At 39.6% G+C, this 13,249-nt stretch overlaps 1 long non-coding RNA gene across 1 annotated transcript; it reads right to left on the bottom strand.

The window, feature by feature from the left end:
• Positions 1-238: 238 nt before the first annotated feature.
• On the bottom strand, positions 239-12,704 carry LOC104941356 (uncharacterized). The gene is made up of 3 exons (XR_797892.1): positions 12,548-12,704; positions 12,074-12,219; positions 239-489 (listed from the first exon to the last, which is right to left on the bottom strand). It is a non-coding gene; the product is annotated as an uncharacterized lncRNA (long non-coding RNA).
• Between the last annotated feature and the right edge of the window lie 545 nt (positions 12,705-13,249).

Raw genomic sequence — 13,249 nt, 5'->3', positions numbered from 1 at the left:
GAGAGCACCGAGTGGAAAGAAAACACCTCTGTGTCAAAGCAGTGACAAGAGCACAAGAGGGAGAAAAGTACTTTTCTCATTTTTCTTTATGGCCTCATGGTGCGTGTTTGTTTTCTTTTAACCACAAATCTCTGTGGGATGGATGGTTTTCTCATTTTGGTGCATTCATTAAGGGACTGTTTTCTATGGAATTGTTATTCTTTTGTTGCTCTGGCTGTTATCCAGCATACTTACCATACATCTTTCCCTCATCTGACAGGATGATTTTCCTCCTGCCGCAGGGGGGGTATATGGCGAGGGCCTCCTGGAAGCTCTGCTCGATGTCCGGGCTCCACACGCCCTCGGCGTCCCCGTCAATGGCCTTGTCATCGTTCTCCCCGTCCAGCCCATCTTCAGGGCTACCGTTGGCACTCCACTCGTTGGACGCAATGGTGGCGGCTCCCCCTGGGCCCGACCCCGAGCCCCAAAATCAAGGAATCTGTAGGAGACCTTTGAGAGAAAGGCATAGGATGCTTAGATTATTTGATATCTTCATATTGATTTAAATTATTTAGCAAATGTTAACAAATAATTAACTTTGAAATCTAAACAGTGGAAAAAAAATGTTAAAGAATTTGTTATTATCAACAAAAGCCATGACAACACCAAATCAACAATAACTAGGCAGGTAATGTCAGTTCAACCGAAGCCTGGTATAGTTTATAAACTATAGAGCTCCATTGTTACTCCAACAAGAAGCCTATGATTGCTGTTGGGCTTCTTCGGGCTTATTAACAAAAAAAACTAGTGGCCTGATTTTCATTACATTCGGTGAAAGAATGTACCATGGGCAAAAGAAGAAGCCATTACATGTTGGTGCTGATCTGAATCCCATAGAAGCAGTAGTTTTTTCGCTTTCGTCAAATTGCAAAATAAGGCATTTGGCCATGGCAAAAGTCTGTGCTCTCTGAGTGACCTTCTTGTTATCTAACATTATTTAAAACACATTATTGAGCTACATAATTGCAATCTGTGGCATGTGTCATATGAGTGAGGGCACTGTGAGTCAATCTAACAAACACTGTCCTGGTGATGTAAATACTCACTAGTGCATCGAATCTGTATTGATCCGCTGCTGCACATAGTTCCCCAACAAGTGCCATGTTTACTTCTGTTTGCTATAAAGCTGTTTAGGACATTACTTCTTATTTAAGAAAAACCCGTTATATATAAGTCATTGTTTAAGGATTTATAATTTAAGTGGGAATTAATATTCATAAGCAAATCACATGAACAACATTGAGTTGTTCATGTGATTTGCTACTAATAACAGAAATGAGTGCAGCAATAAGCCATCATTTTCATAATTTGAATAAGGAAACTCTTCTGCTTGAACCACAACATGTACATCTTACTATAAAAAAAAACCTATAATTTTAGGCAGTGAAAATTGTACAAACTATTGTATCAATTTTGGTCAATCGGCCACAGTCGTAAATGTGGGTCATGTGATGCTAAATGCATTGCTATGAGGAAAATCATGCCTCACAATAAATATTCTATTAGGTCTACCATACTGTCTTATTACAAACCGCCTTTTGTTTTATCAACATATTCTTCTTTTTGAGATTGACATGCAGAAACTCAGCCAGTAAAATCCTGTAAAGATGTCTTTATATTTGGCACAAGTAGCATGAATCTTGGAAAAATGTTCTCAGAAAACATCCACTGTTTTTTGCCTTCATGTTGACAAACTGAGCTGTAATAACCAACAGGTTAGTGTAACGGCTTTTTATTTGTTTCCTTGTTTCGACTCTAGCAACTCGGCTTATAATCAGAAGCAAATTTCAACAAGATCAATAAAATAAAAAAGAACATGATTTCTGATTTAAGTAATGTCGGCTACCTCATTAACAGCTTGCCATGCTGTGTGAACTTCAACCCGGCTTAGCTTCTCTACAAGTAATGAACATAAAGTGAATTATTTGTGTGGCTTTAAAGAGCTGAGTTAAGCATAATGAGAGTTAAAAAGGGAATGTCATTCATGTGCAGGTCGTTACTTTGCCTCTCTTTGACAATGTCTTTATTGCTGTCATTAAATCTGAATGAATAAACAATGCTAACCGTAATTATTACTGTAATTTCCTCGATTTTATTTCCCTGAAATGGCCAAATGAATTCAAGATATTCCATAAAATGTAGTTTAAAGACCTCACTAATCAGAGCTGGCCTCAAAGAATTCTTGTGGTCTGGGAACTGTGTCCCAGTGTGGTTGGCTCATGACTGACTGCAGGCTAAGATCTTAAGTATTTTTCAAGCTGCCTTTCAGCATCGTATTGTTTCTGAACGTCTATGAGGTAACCACGATCTTCCCAGGATGCTTGTGTTTCTGCTGTAGCATTTCTGCAGATGTTGACATAAATAAAGCATAATAGATGAATAGAGAGAGTTTTATTATACTGAAATTTAGAGTTGATATGATAGAATGTAAAACGAGTATGTTACATTATCTGTTTTCAGCAGTTATTTCCCCGATATGAACCATATTTTACGTCTTTTAAGAGGTTTTGCAGAGTTAGGGAGTCAAATATGGACAGTTTAATTCTTTCACATACAAATCAATCCAGAAATTAAGCTTCCTTTGTTTTGTACTTAAAATATTATCTAACATATGAAAAATGTCTATGTAAACAAGTGAAACCATTATACTCAAGGCCACAGAAGTGTGTATAATTATTTGGAGTATAATTACACCAAAACTCTGCCGCGAAAAAGTGGTTTTATTTTATCTGGAATTTTGTCATGATGACCATGATAGTTTTGAAATCCCTCTATCTTCCCCTTCTCTGTTTATCTCTCATTATTTAGAAAAAGTCACACTTTTTAACCACATACTGGTGAAAAAGCAGAGGTGAAGGATTAGTGACGCTTCCTTTCGCTTCCCATCATCATAAAAGAGGAATTAAAAAAGATCAAAGGCGGGTAGATAAGTTTTATCCCGCAGCGATATCCGTCCAAACGCTACATCTAACATTTCATTTACTAACGTCACTGAAGCCAGACGGGAGTTTGGCGTCCAGCTGCTAATTTTAGCTGAGAGGGTATTGGTTATGGCGGGCCCTCTGCAACAGGGTCACGGTGTTAAAACTCAACACTGAAACTGAGCACTCATCAGCAGCTCAAGTGATGCGTGTCCGTCCTCGCAGATCACACTGGATCCTCCCAATCACTGCTCACTGGAGTCAGGGTTTGTTTAATCATACTCTGAAAACACGTAATTTTAAATACAATGAATTTAAAAAAAAGACATGTGGATATGCAAGTCAATAAATAAATAGAATTGAAGCTGCAACAAATCAAATTAAAAGTGTCTATAAGTCCTTTGATAAAAATATTATTGCCTCTTCATTTTCCAAAAAACAAATTATTTGATTCTACTTTTTAAAATGTGAGAATTGTTCATCTATTGTTGTGTTGTATTATAGTAAACTGAATATTGTGTTTTGTGAATTGAATTAGGGCTGCAGGTAATGAATATTTCCATTAGTCTGCATATCATTTTCTCAATCAATCAATTTCTGTCTATAAAATGCGAAAGATTTGAGAAAAATGTCTGAGAAATCGATGCAAAATATTTTATTTATCATGTAGGAGCATCAATCCAGCAAATACTTGAATTAAAAACAATAGTTCAGTTAGTAGTTCAGATCAAGTAGTTCTAGTCATTGAAATTATTTATAAGAGTTTAAATGTCAACTTTGGACCTTTATGGAAAATTGTGAGCACACAGTAACACATCATGTAATAGTTACCCCAACTTTTCAAGCAGCCTGTGATGATAACATCATATTACTTTCATTGTGTAGTTGTCAGCAGCCTGTTGGTTGGTACAAATTAAAAACAGAAACATCTTTAGGCCCAAAGAGCCATTAACATCAACACTTCTGTGAACCCTGAACACACACCAGGCCACACAAGTCTGCTGTTAAGAGTGTCTCTGAGGCAGTATTTCATTAATGAACGCACAGGTGCTGCAGGGCAACTGCTCCAGTCGAGCCAGGGCAATAATCAGAGACTGGTGGCACAGTGAGGGAGGGGCGGCCACTCTATTGTTTATCTCCAATTATAGCAGAGAAAACACTGCAGACCTCCTCCACACTGCGAGCTGTGAAGAGCAGCAAGCAGCGCTCAGATCTGACGGCCTCGATGGAGCTCAGAGTGCGTTCAAGAGAGGCTCTTCAGCGAGAGAGGGGCCTGAATTCCAGACATGTCCTTATTAAGAAAGGGCTGTGAGTGCTCACTGTTTCTCCTCCTGCCTCCCTTGTGTCAACCCAACGCCCTCCCTCCCTCCTCTTCTGCCAGCCCCCCCACCACCACCACCCTCCACCCAGCGCTCAGAACGTCTCTACCCAAATAAGGAGAGGAGACCAGGGGATGCGTGTATGGGAGGAGTGGGTGGTGGTTGGCTTGGTTGGTTGGTTGGTTGGAGAGCAGAAGGGGGAAAGGGGGTGTGTATGTGGGGTGGGGGTGTTGTCCAATTTAGGCGTCCACTTTGGGGTCTGGAAAACAGTGGGATTGTTCCAGCTGGAATGCAACATCAGCAGTGAACACACTCAGAGCTCAGACTAGAGGCAGGCCATTGTCAGTGGAGCCATTTTTCAATACATCCTCTTGTGGAGTCACAGGATTCTAAATCTGAACAATAGTCATGGCTCGATGGTGAAAAGTTAAAGGACAGTTTTATGGGCTGAAATACAACAGCGAGTTGGACCCAAGATGGAGGGATTCGCTTCTCCGACACAATTTACTGCCAGCATGTCGTTTGAAAATAAAAGCTGTTGTAATTAACATATTGATTACATTACAACAGCTGTTTGTATTGTGCCTTTGAGCCAAGTTCGGGTGATAAACTCAGGCATAGTAATGACTTACAGAACAAAATAAACTGCGGATCCACAAAGCTGAGTGTATACAGTGTAATACATGAAGACAGCTACTGATAACCTGAAACAGCGGATTAATCGCTCAACAGAAAATGAATGAACCTAAAACTATTTTGATAAGTTAACCGCTTAAGTATTTTCTGCTCCTCTATTGTGAGGTTTATTCTGTTTCTTGTGATAATAAATACAAATTGCTTAGACTTTGGTCTGGTGGTCAAACAATAGGGCTGGCTGATAATTCAATAATGTAATAAATGATCATCGTTTCGTGGAATAATATTGTGATGAAACCATATTTGAGATAACAGAATTAGGACACAGAATTACGTTGTGAACGTTGAAAACAACAAGCACATACTAACTCAAACTCTCAAAATTAAATGAGAAAATACTCATTGTTAATTTATACAGTGGTATACAAATATAGGCTATTTATATAGAATATTAATTTTAAATATCTGAAAACATAATAGGCAATCGGCAAACATCATGTGATAGATAGCACTACTGAGATAATGTAATGACCAATATTAGGTCATCTCGCGCAGGGCTATCAAACAAAAAAATAACATTTGATGACATAAATTAACCTTTCGTAAATTCTGATAGCAACTTCTTTTAGTACTTTACTCCTTCTCGTATCCACTAAATGAATAATGTATGAAACTTGAAAATAATCTCCAGATGAATGGATAAAGAAAGCAAACTGCAGTTCTTCTCGAGCACAAACCTGTGAGTGAGACTCTTAAATGTGGCTGCCAGATGGGAAGCTTTATTAAAGGATCTCAATTGAATAGACACATTAAAAACTAAAATCAGGGACACACCTCCCCTCCTGCTTTCTGGGAGTCACGCCATGAGAGTAACATGCAACAGAATTCCAATGTGCAGCAGGGATAATGCTGCAAGGCTATATGTTTTGCACGTCCATTCAAATGGCACCATTCATGCTCCCCGGACCCTCGTCCCATTCTCCCAGCCCCGAACAGAGCCATCACATTGCAGTCTGTTTTCAGAAATCGGCTTATCTCCACTCCGACTCCATCCATGACCCAACCAGAGTTTATTGGCACCACACTGAGTTTCCTTTTATTTTCCTTCCCTAGACAGGATTGTGTGTGGTGAAATGTCCCAATGAATTCCAGTAATTCTCCTGAGTCACCGTGAGGCTACTGAGTCACATGTAGCAAAGCTGCCGGGATAACCTAAATCAGGATAGGGATTCCATCGTAGTTATGTGTTTAAGCGTGCCACAGACAGTAGGAAATCCCTTGCAAACACCTACAGGCAGGAAAACAAACACAGCCTGTTTCCACGGCATGACATTCAGGAGCTGACACAATAATACTTATTCACAGAGAGAGAGGACTTTTTTTTCCCACATTGCCAGTTTTTTACTGCTCAAATTTTGTCTTCCACTTAAAATGAGATCATCTTGGTACTCACAGATGCACCAACCAGATGGGTTTCTACTTATTGCAGAAAATCAAAGACTTTAGTAAGACCTTGAGGTCAAGATTATTCTGTCATGTCTCATGATTTTTATGGCCTGATGGCAACATCTTTTCTCCAGTCCTCCCGACTTTCAAGACCAAGAAGAGATCACAGAAATATATGCAGAGACTAAACAGCCCACCATGAGAGCCATGTGAGCCCATTGAGCTAAAACATTAGTATGAGTACAAAAAGCAACAGTAAATGCACAGCGGGTTACTTGTACGTTTATTTCACACGTTTTACTTATTTCATTCTGCCTCAGTGTTTATTAACTTTAACTGTGGTTTCTCAAAGCAACTGAGTTTCAACAAATTCCCGTCTTAGAGAGCAAAACAACCGTCAGAGAAACTTTTATTGTAATGATGTCAAATCAGGCTGAGCTGGCTGCATGGAAAACATGAGCTTTTTGATGTTACTTGTTAAATACCAAAAGGCAACACAACAAATCCAGACAGAAAAGTTCCAGCAGAAAAAACCTCTAGTGCTTTTTGAGGCTCAGAAGACAACATTTGAAAAGGTCCACCATGTTAATGCACCTGGTACATTGGATTGAAGATGCATTTGCTGCTTGGTGTTAAACAGAAAACTGAGACGACATGTTGCTCATGTAGGCATCAACGGTAAATTCTCTCAGGTGCTTTGGAGAACTGTGCGCCAGCTGTCATCGAGCATCTAGTCTTTGTTCTACTGTACGTCTTTACTCAGAACAATGCAGCATGTAATCTGATGAGCGCAAACTTTTTAAGGTTAGCATATTTACTGTAACATCTGTTTTTTCACAAGATCAGACAATGTCGACTCAGGAGGAGTCTTGGTGGTAGTTTTTCATTTTAAACCCTTTTTTATGCATCAGAAAAATAATAATCAAACATGGGTGTTCTTCAAGTGTATGCTTATAAAGGATTTAATTTGATGCCATTGTAAATGCAATACAAGAAAAGCCAATACAAACTTGCAAATAGGTAAAACTTGGTAACTCAAAAGTATCTTTGTCTCTGTTTTTACCTCTGGTTTGGTCTCCAACCAACTCGGAATTATTTGGCTGATAAGCTACTCAATTCTCCACCATGTTCACCGGTTGTTTTTGTGCTTAGCATGTTGTCTACAGAGGGTTTATCAAAGGGTTGTTGCAACAAAAAATAAATAAAGTAAAGTAGTTGCTGGATGGTAAAACATAATAATGAGCTGAAAGATGCTAAAAGGCTCTAAAGGCTGAGGGGATAATCCTCCCTGTGTTCAATACAAGTCTGTTTTTTATGTTACTCGTAGTATTTACAAAATAACAATGTTATCAAATCAGCTTTAAAGATACAAAAAATATCTGTTACTGGTTTTTGATTTGTATATATCTTTTCTATTATTCTTCTTAATCATGGTAATTGTTGGTCATATCACACCCACACTGTCCGTAAGTCTGCACCCTGAAGACCATGACTCAAGTCTACTGGCTCAAATCCCCAAGCAGATTCCTTTCAAATCTCTCTGTTGTTCCTTCCTCTCCATTTTGTACTGACATAATGTATGTACCTTTGTTTGTTTGTTAACCAATACACCACAGGATTTGTTACTGCCTTAAAAAATGCAGCCTTTGTTGAGCTGCTGCTCGATTTAGGACACTTGTTGGCAGAGAACAGACCCCTGCTGGCAGCCGAAAGCCCCCCTGCTTAGCCGAGACTTAAACACACCGACACCGATCTTAACATTTTATACACAGTAACGAATCCAGAGCCTGAAACTCCTCCAGACGTCTTGTTAAGGTTGAGGGGCGCTCACAGATGTCACAGTGAGACCCACACACACACACACACACACACACACACACACACACACACACACACACACACGTGAACGCACACCAAATGCTCCCCTTGTTAAGTCAAACATTTGTGGTTTGATACCAGCTGCATGCCCAAGAAAAACAATAACGCTCAGAGTAACATCTTGCACGCTAGAAACTGAATGTGTGAAAGCGATCTGAGTTGGAAAATCTTTTTCAAACAGTTACACCATGAAACTCGCCACAACTGATTCTTATTTGTTGTTTTCTTGTAAACAAATCTCACCGCGTGGAAACAGACTAACTCACTCTGAGGTAAGAAGAATTTACTGGATTCCTAAATGAGTCACCGAGAGATAAATGGGTGTGAATGGAGCCAGAGCTCGAACATAAGGTAGATTTACTAATGGGTTGTTCTTTTTTATAGCTGCTGGCTATGTGGTATAGCTTCAGCTTGAATTGTCACACTTTAAGAGAATTAAGCCTAAAATCCATCTGAAGAGGGAAAGACTGACACAAAACGGCGCGGGTGAGCCAGAGTGTTTTCTCTTTTTTGTACAGCCTGAATCAGCATTTTAATCGGAAATTTTCCAGCAAAAGCAGCAGACAAGCCATTCTAGCCTGAATTGGTCATTTTGTGGTGAGGGGAGCGGTTTGAAGCCATAATCTGTGAAACCTTTAAGACATGCATAACTTTGCAGCAGAATGCACGAGCCAACAACTCATCTAACCATATCAATTGTGGAACAAGGCATTAAGAGTAGTCATGGCTTTGATCGGGGCCTTATAGAGAGGATTTTCACAGGGAAAAGCTGAGATTTAACATAAAAACAGAACCAGAGAGGAAACTCATAGGACTGTTGCACATTCGATGTAAGTATATACACTCATAAAGGCCTCAGAATCATTTAGACACCTGTGTTGTTTTATATGAGGAGCAATAAGAACCAATAACTCTCTGCTGCAGAAGGGGATCATCCCCCTTCCCAAAACACTCTATGCAAAGGGATTAAAGAGGTTTACACATGAGTGCCCTTGGGTCACTGGAGCTCCAGTGCGACACACAGGCCTCACACGCGCACACAAACACACAGGCCTCACACGCGCACACACACACACAGGCCTCACACACACACACACACACACACACACACACACATCTCTGCAACACCAGACGGGCTCAGTGAGCCTCATGTTATCTATAATGGAGGCCCGGGGAGCCACAGACACTGGCACACATAACCACAGACATCTATTTTCTGAGCTCTTCGCCTGTAGAGAACATTTATTTGGAACATCTCTCTGTCGCCAGAGAAAGAACAACTAAAACGTTTAGCAACTTGGGCACAACCGACACAAAGGCTATACTGTTCTAGGCCACTCCCCGGCTCCTCCCCTCAGTGGTCCGAATAGGAGGCCGGAAAGCTTATCTGTTAAAACCTCATGGTTTGGAGAATATGTAAACATGTACAGTGCATTAATGGGAATACAATGTTGATAAATGAGGTTGCTGGATACTCGGGAAACTGAAGTATATGTTTAAAGACTGGTCAGCTTTTGTTGTATCACTGTAAAAAATAACTCAAATTCATCAACACAACTGCACTCTTTAACCCGATGCTGCCAGTTAGACGGCATATTGTACTCCAGATTGTCATTAATGCCCTTCTGCTGGGGCCTGCAGGCTTCTCTCTAAGGCCCTCTGTGTGCTCACCACGCAGACATAAGTGCTATTTGTTCAGATCTGGGTTGACAGAGGGGCAAGTGTCCACCATTTGGACGAGCACTTCTGGGGATGGTGCTAAAAAGAAACCAACGTCTGCACAAATGGGCAAAAGCTCATTAGGCGCTCTGCTGTGGGTTTAACACAAACGGGTGAAGCTGCTGCTGACAAACGGTCAACAGACCTGCGTAAACACTCTGCAGAGCAAAGAGTGGATGCACTAAACGCTGGAATACACAGCACCACATGTGAAATACCTTCAGGATCTCTTCAGTTTTGGATTTTATAAAAAAGAGAGATTTTTTAAAACCTCATGAAGAAAACACTCATTACCTTTTCCGTCCCGATAAGCGGCCTCAAGGAATACAGCTGGCAAGTAAAAAGAGACGAAAGTGCCACTTTAAGAGGATATTACCCCAAGTAATCTAATTGACCTCCGTGACATGGGTGAAGCTGTAAAACGTTCCCTCTGCATTTAACTCTCACACCGCTTACAAAATGCATAACGGCTGAGAAACATAAAGTGCGTTCAAGGAGAGGAAGAAAGAGACCACATTGTACATTGGGAGGCCTGATGCATTCATGCTGCATGAAAACAATGAAGGGGAATCTGTCGGAGCAGCAGAATGCCTAATCCTTTCCAGATTTACCCATCAGCATCAAAATCTATTAATAGGCATCTTGGCGTGTCTCATTTACCAAGGACACATTGTTTGGTCGTACTAGTAGGTCGCTGCGTTTCAGAATATCGTTTCCACATGTTAATAGAAATTACTGTAAAACTGCAGCCTCTCAACCGTTACCTAAAATGAACAACAAGAAAGTTTTCCTACGATATTCAATCATTGTCTTTATCAGTGTTGATGTAAACAATTGTAGCTCTAAAACACGGCCTCACATGAATCCTGCCGCATTTACACTCACAGCCTTATGGAATCAAGACAGAAATCAGAAGGAAATATAATGTGTAATGCCTTTAAGTAGGCCTATTGCTGCTTCAGTAATACAAGGAGATAGATAAGGAGCCAACAGAAACGTTAACAGGTTATTCTGCTTGTTGAGTGTACCTGACAGACTGCATTCTGGTGTTCAGTCAAACTTGTTGACTGCCACTGATTTAACTATGGAGCTCGTCTGACTGTACCAATCCTAACATGTCGTTTTTTTTTTACATTTTCCAATGAGCCGAGACATTTAGCAGTCAAACAAAGTGTACCCGAGCCTGAACAAACAACACAGACTGAGAGCAGGTGTAGCCCGAGGTGCCTCTTCTATAATTATAAAATTAGCTCACAAACATATCCTTGCATCTCAAATCCTCACCTATGAATTATGTAGTTAGTAACACTTTGAACAGTATCATCACATTGCCCTGTTCATTGGCACGAAAGAAAGAAGTAAAACATATAGCTAGATAGATAGATAGATAGTATTGCGTTTACATTTTAAATAAAGACAAGATTATATTAAGGAATTTCATGCTGAGGAAAAGTTACTCAATCTACAAAAACTATGTTGTCAGATGTTTTTGACAGACAGACTATAGTCACTTATTTCTTATGGCTTCAGAATGTCCTATAAATTGACCAAAAAAAAGGAAGAAAATAAATGTTGCAGAATTATTCCTGATCAGCTTTTAACTAAAAAAGAAGGTTTGGTATTTCCTAAATATTCCATAATTGCAATGACGTTACACAAATCCTTGTTGGTATGCAGGAGTGTGTAGCTTCAGGTCTGCATGCACATGGCTTTTACTTTATTCATAATGTATCATACATTATTTGTCATTTGTTTGTCAACCTGGTAGTATTATATTGTAATAACTTCATGCAATGTATATTGTGTTCAAAAATAAAGTTTATGTAAGTTTTCTAATTTAAAACTGAATGCAAACAATCATACAAAATATAGGACATAACCGTAATGAGTGTCTTTATAAATGATCAACATGTAGTCAAAATGGAAATGTAAACCTCATCACTGCCAGATAAAAAAAACAAGTACATGTAGCTCAATTTGGTTAAAAAAGATTAATAACAAATCTGTTTAAAATTATTTTTTGAAATGTTGTGTTTGTCTAATAAATGTGTGAGAACAGTTGTATTAACAGACAGCTTCCCTCCACTAAACTAAGCTGACAGAACAACAAATTACCTTTAGGATGCAGAGGTCCAAAGCAACCTGAAGTTGTGTATTCCTCCAAATCGTTCTTGTTTGAGTCTCTCTCTGAGCCTGTAGGTAAAACTGTTGGATTCCTCTGGAGGAACAAGGCTGGAGGCTTTGGATGATCCAGGTATGAACTGTGCGAGAAAGAAAACAAACATATTCCCAGCTGTCAAAAGAGACGCTTTGTGTTTCTTTTTAGTAATAGTGTGTGTCAATGAGCGGGGCTACCGGTGGAAATCTGATTTCACAGAGCCTGTCAAAAATATCCCTGCACACTGGGAAAGTCAAACACAATAGAGTAAGAATCTGCAAATGTTTTCTTCCCTCCCAACGCAGGGAGCTCCGCGGAAAAATGTAAAAAATGACAATGATCTGAAAACTTCACCGAGACAAGCGGCATGAAAAAACTCACCCAGAAAAAAGCCTCTAAAGTTAAAGAGGGAACATTTGTGCAAAACTTACCTTTTTTATTCTGCCAGGCTACTGGTTCTTCTCAATGAGAGCAGCTGGTCACTTTAGATAGTTTGTTATATTTTGGCGCCTTGTTGTTTTCCGTAATATTTCTCAGAGGTTTGACAGTATAAGTGGAATGTTAAGTATGACTTTGGTATGAAATCAACGCACTACACTGGAAAACGAAGGGGGAGGGAAAGACAGACTTGCAAGGAGGAGCCACCGGTGCGCGTCAATCAACAGGCCGGGGGGGCGGCAACTTCACTGCAGGCCCCGCCCCGCACAACCCTGCAGAGCGGCAGCTTCCTGTCCTCAAAACAAACTGCAGGCCTTATGTATGGTACCGTATATCACTGCTGGGTTTAGGGATAAATAAATGCATCAGTTAACATTGGCAGTGTTGCAAAAAATCATGAATTTGATATTTTACTGTGTTGGAAGTAAATACACTGTTAAAAGTTAAAGTCAAGCACTAAAATGTTTTAATTACATTAAATTAGTCATACAATTATCGATAACGCAGAATGACGTGTTTCTGAATAATACATATGTTATCACCAGATTATATTATGTTTATCCGACTTTTATATTGTGTTAGCTGTAATTTAGCCCTTCCATAGCGTTTTATTCATCAGATAGTTTACAGATACTTCACTGTCAACCTTTAAATTTGAGCTCTTTTAGTTCCGTTTTATCTTTTATTTTGATATG

The sequence above is a fragment of the Notothenia coriiceps genome, unplaced genomic scaffold (genome assembly GCF_000735185.1).
Source record: "Notothenia coriiceps isolate Sejong01 unplaced genomic scaffold, NC01 NC01_scaffold00000311, whole genome shotgun sequence".
Classification (NCBI taxonomy): domain Eukaryota; kingdom Metazoa; phylum Chordata; class Actinopteri; order Perciformes; family Nototheniidae; genus Notothenia; species Notothenia coriiceps.
This window is presented reverse-complemented; position numbering and strand designations above follow the sequence as displayed.